Raw genomic sequence first — 6,000 nt, 5'->3', positions numbered from 1 at the left:
AATAATATCACTGGGCACAGGACACTTGACAGGCTGTGGACAGGAAGGGCAACCCAGGATGAGAAAGAACTCTACACACCTGTGCCAGCCTGAGAGGTATCACACACTAGGTATGAGTGACATGATGCAAAGGTCTCATAGCTCTGTGCAGCCTCTCCACAGTGTGCCACAGGCTGGACAGAACTAGAGGATCAGAGGTTGCCATCTGACAGAGGCTGTAAGCACCTCTGATCCCTACTTCAAAAGCACAACAGAACCCCGTACTCTGAATAAATCTTACCCAAGTGAAGAGGGAAGACAGAAGGCTTACCAATAGATGCCTGAGTGGGACACTAAGAAGTGGGAAGCTCGGAGTAAGAAAGTGAGGTAACCCAATCACAAAAGAATACACATGGAATGCAGTCTCTGATAAGTGGATATTAACTAGCCCAGAAGCTCTGAATACCCAAGACACAAGTAGCCTATCAAATGACTCCCATGAAGAAGTAAGGAAAGGGCCCTGATCCTGGAAAGGCCTGATCCAGCCTTGTAGGGGAGTACCAGGACAGAGAAAAAAGGAGGGAGGTGATTGGAGAATGGGTGTAGAGAAGGTTTGTGGGACATATGGGGTGGGGGGAACTGGAAAAGGGAAAAGCATTTGGAATGTAAACAAAGAATTTAGAAAAAAAAAGTTAAAAAAATTAAAGTATGTCACAACCAAAAAAAAAAAAAAAAAGAAAAGAAAAGAAACAAGTGACAAACACATCCACAGATTCAGCAGGGAATCGGGTGATGGTTCCTGATTTCACAAGCAGTGAAACACCATGGTTTATACCTCAGGGGTCAGCCTCTCATTCTCTGGAATTGAGTGGACACTGGCATTTACTTAGTGAGTCCAGAGAAGACACCAGCTTGGACAAAGTATTGGGGCCTTTAGACACGGGTTTTAGAGGTGTCAGTAAAACACAAGCATTTCCCAGCATCGACACAAATCATTTATCACCAATGAGATAAAGTCAGTGCATGAGTATCACTCTAGACACAAGCCCTTCCCCATCTCTCTTTTTTCTCTCTCCACAACACCAAAGATACCTGTGGTTCATCCTTCCCATGACTATCACCCAAAAGGGAAGGCTTACACCTTTAATTCTTCCTTTAACAGGACAATTAGACACATGATTTTCTTTGATATTTATTAAAAAATGATTATGCCTCATCATACTTATAAGTGATATTTGTGACTTAAAAGATTTAATCCATTCTTGAATGTGATTTTTAAAAAGCAGTGTTTCTCCATTGGTATAATAAAATGCAGTGAGAAACACTTTACTCCTTACCAAGTTGCAATTTCCAAACCCTTTTAGTGAACTACTGCTGAACTTTGTCACTACAGACTTCAATAAAACCACACCCCAAATGGATTATTCACAGCTCAGGTAATCTCCCTAATCAGCCCAGCCTAGCTGAATCATTCCCTCCCGGAACCATTGGTACAACCCTGACACTGGATACCACTGAAATCATCAAGCTACCTGCACAAGGCTCTTCAATATATTAGAATTTTCAAGCCATGTTCCCTCAGATATACTGAATTTCTTGTCTCTTCTCCTTTCACTTTAGAGAGACCGAGTGTTATCTAAAGACAACAGGATTCAGATACAGAAACATCCAATTCCAATGTGAACTTGAACAAGTTTAGCTTCCCAGCACCCTATTTGCCACCTTCCATCCAAGATAGCGCCATCTCTCTGCTGATGTGGATAGCCTCAGTTCAAGGAGCCCCTCTCCTTGAGCTCTTATCCCTCCATCAGATTGGCTTCCCATGAACAGATCAAACACCACAGTCCTGGGACTGCTTCTTCCTCTTCAAATGCTGTTCATACAGTTCTGATCAAATCCTGCCACCTGATGGGGATTGCAGAACATAGCTCAGAGACCCTCAGTCCCATTTCTATACAGCAACAGTGAAGCGCCTGCTTCTGTGGCTCATTTCATTGTGCCTATCTGCTCTGCTGCATGTGTGCTACTTAAGGACATATCTCTTTTACAGAATGTATGGTGTGTGATATCCTAGTGATACACCAAATATTGAGTAAATAGTCAGATGAGTGAGTGACAGAATGGAAAAGTTAGCATGGAGGAAGGACAGAAAGTCTGAGTCACTGGGAAGTCATTTTGGCAGTGATGTGAGTGCTCTAAGAATAACTCTTCTCATCTTCCCAGGATGATGTGGAAGGCCTGGGATGAAGACTATGAAAGGTGGGAGTTGGGGGGGAGCACCATCATAGAAACAGGGGGAGGGGAATGGACAGGGGGTTTGTGGAGGGGAAACCAAGAAGGGGGATTACATTTAAAACGTAAATAAATAAAATAACCAATTTTTAAAAAGCTGTCCACCTCACCACATTCTGGAGAAGGAAGAATGGAAGAGAAAAAGGAAGAAAAGGAGGGGATGGAGGGAAAGAGGGAAGGAGCAAGAGAGGGAGAATTTGGAAGCTGCTTGAATTCTTTCCATCAGAATACTTTGCTATCTCATCCACTCTCCTTTCAAACTGCTATGATATGGGATGAGGACAGTGAGCTACAGGCAACTAGGCATCTCCATGTAGTTCTGGATCTTTGTCAACAGTGTAAGAACAAACTGAGGGCCCAATATTAGTGCCCTTCTCAAGGAACAAATGTGCACACCTTCCACACACCCTATAAGTGACTCTCTCCACCCCTTGGAACTTGACTGTCTAAGAATTTCTAGTAGAAGCATCTTGTTACAGAGGTCCCCCCTCTCTCTCTCTCCCTTACTTTCCCTCTCTCCCTTTCTCCCTCCCTTTCTCTCTCCCTTCCTCTCTCCTCCCTCTCTCTTTCTCTCTCTCTCTCTCTCTCTCTCTCTCTCTCTCTCTCTCTCTCTCTCTCTCTCTCTCTCTCCTCTTTTGCTCTCTCTCCCTGATAATTGTTTAGCCCTCACTTCCTAAATACTGTAAAAAAGACCCTCATCTTCAAAGACATCCATAAAACGTAATTATTTTAATAATAGATATTATCTCCAAAATTAAAATGACAAATAGGGAAAATATGTATTATTATGTTTACATAAACTCACCAAAGTACTGCAGATGTCATGGTTAGTTACTTATAGTATTTATCCAGTCTTGCCCCTAATTACTCTGAGGTTACTCACTCTAATAGAATGTGTGTCTCATTCTATTCTGAATCCTACTGTCAGGAACCAGACATGGCCTTTACTAGCCACATACTATTGACTAAGAAGAGGACATAGGTAAATGTCAGGGCTTCCTGACCTGTTGTCTATGCCTCACCCTATTATCAGAATTATTTAGGTCTAGTGCTGAGTTGCAATGTTTGATTCTATTACCCATCCTCAGGTTCCTATTCCTTGGTGTTTCAGAGACAATTCTCTTCAGTTCACATGATCTTCTGATGTCCATTAAGTTTAATGAATGGTTAGTTTAAGACTATTCTTGCATTGGAAGTACTTCGAAGACCAGGCCAGCATTTCTCAGAGAAAAAGAAGCAGAGAATGTGGAGGGAAGGCAGCAGGAAGGAAACAGCATGATGAACATCTTCATGGATATGTCAGGGGTTCTGTCACTACAAAGGTCGCTGTTTCCGCCACTTATGGGCTCTTTATGTTTGGGTTCTGAAAAATTTGGTCATCCTGCCAGACCTTCTCCAGGAAGCGTTCACCTGTCAGGTAATCTCATCTTGGAGGATATAAAAATAGAGATGTTAGTAAACCAACTAGAAAAGACTAAGTAGTCTTTTATAGCAGGAGACCAAAGAAAAGGGGCTTCTTTATCTGATGAGATCAGTTTTATTTCCTTCTTACATTTTCTTGGTTCAAAAATAGATCTCCTCTATGAAACCCATCAGAGAAGACATACTGACTAAAGGCTTCTATGCTTCCAAGCTTGTTTGATTCTAGGGTCATGAACTGCCTAATATACTCTGCCAACAAAACCAGCAGTGGAACTGATGCCTGAAGTAGATGCTCAGTATTCTGTTGTGCACCCAGCTCCCAGAGTTGCTGAAACTGGCACTGCAGCTGCTGCCTGAGCCATTTCGGGTCTTTTCTCTTCCATTCACACCACACACAGAGCTCCAACTGCTGTGAACCTACTGGAGATTCTGGCTGCTACTTTTGATCTGGACCATGTATCTGAGAAGAACAATTTTAGAGGGATCAGAAACTCAAAGTGCAAAGGAGAGGTCTCAATCTAGGGTATGTCCCACAACTTCTCACTCATGTTCTGAGCACCAATACCTATCCTTAGTAGGATTAAGTATTACCTAAATGTACACCATGTGTAATATCCATGTTCTTGTCAGCCCTTGAAAGGACTGATGTCTGGGTATGGTAAAGAAGTTAATGGGAGGGGGAGTTTGGGAAATATAGCAAAGAAATTTATGTGTCTATTAATATATAAATATATTAAAATTGTAATGGTTTTCTAAAGCTCTTAGGAAATAAAAAACCTACAAATTTGTTTTCTCTCTCACATTATAAAAAATTCATTTACTTAAGACTAGGGGATCAGTAATAGTGTCAGGCATTGGGGCTTCCCCTTTAGCTCGATCCCACTTTGGGACTGTCTCTAGACCTTCTTTTCCTCAAGCTCTTCTCCATTTCCATCCCTGTAGTTCTTTCAGACAGGAACAATTATGGGTCAGAGTTTTGGCTCTAGGATAGCAACCCCATCCCCTATTTGATGCCCTGTATTTCTGCTGGTGGTAGTCTCTACAAGTTCCCTCTCCCCAATATAGGGCATTTCATCTAGGATCCCTTCCTTTGAGTCCTGAGAATCTCGAATCTCCCAGGTCTCTGGTACATTCTGAAGCATGCCCTCAACCTCCTACCCCCTGAGGTTGTCTGTTTCCATTCTTTCTGCTGGCCCTCAGGGCTTCAGTCCTTTTCCCCCACCCAATTTCAGATTATGTTCCTCTCTCCCCCGGCCCCTGTCCCCTTTCCCTAAAGAGCACTCACAAAAAGGGATCTATCATGACTGCCCTCCAAAAGACCCAACAAACATCTGAAGAGTCAGATGCAGATATTTGCACCCAACCAATGAACAGGAGCTGCTGACCCCTGTGTTTGAATTAGGGAAAAGCTGGAAGAACCTGAGGAAGAGGGTGACCCTATAGGAGAACCAGCAGTCTCAACATGGATGCCAAGATCTCTCAGACACTGGATCACCAACCAGGCAGCATATACCAGCTGATATGAAACCACCAACACATATACAGCAGAGGACTGCTGGGTCTGGGTTCAGTCAGAGAAGATGCACCTAAGCCTCAAGAGAATGGAGGCCCCAGAGAGTTTAGAGGTCTGGTGGGGTGGGAGTGGGGTGGGAGTGGGATAGGGGCATCCTTATGGAGACATGGGGGCTAGGAGGAGGTATGGGATGTGGAAAAGTCAGAGGGTGGACCATATTTGGAATATCTGGAGTGTTAAATAAACAAAAAAACAAATAAATAAATAGAAAATAATAAAATAAATAAATACAAATAAATAAAAAATAAAAGACTAGAGGATCAAAATAATACCAAGATAAGGTCTAAGAAGAATCTGGCTAAGACAATGTCTTCCAAGAGCTATCAGGGCTGAGATATTAATATTCAAACAAACTTTGAGTTCTCTGCAGGACATTAATCACTGCTCACAATTTGAAAGCTTCAAACATCAAGACTTTTCACAGCAATGCTAGGTTGTTCAACCTGACTCTAGAGATTCCTGGCAGATGACATGGTACAGGCCTTAAGATGCAAACCAAAGACCTAGAACTGCTTCTAAAGTAGAACTGTGCTTTCCCTATAAATCTCATCATGTCTATCCAGAACTCCTGTCCTTAGGACCATAAAGTGTATATAGGAAACATGTATATCCATCATTAAGGAATGAGGAGCAAACATGAAAACACTCATTCATTAATGCTTTTATTCACTCAATATGTCAATGAGTTATGTAATATCCATCTAGGCACTCAAACCACTATGAAACCAAAGTCC

Source organism: Apodemus sylvaticus, chromosome 4 (assembly GCF_947179515.1).
Source record: "Apodemus sylvaticus chromosome 4, mApoSyl1.1, whole genome shotgun sequence".
Classification (NCBI taxonomy): domain Eukaryota; kingdom Metazoa; phylum Chordata; class Mammalia; order Rodentia; family Muridae; genus Apodemus; species Apodemus sylvaticus.
This window is presented reverse-complemented; position numbering follows the sequence as displayed.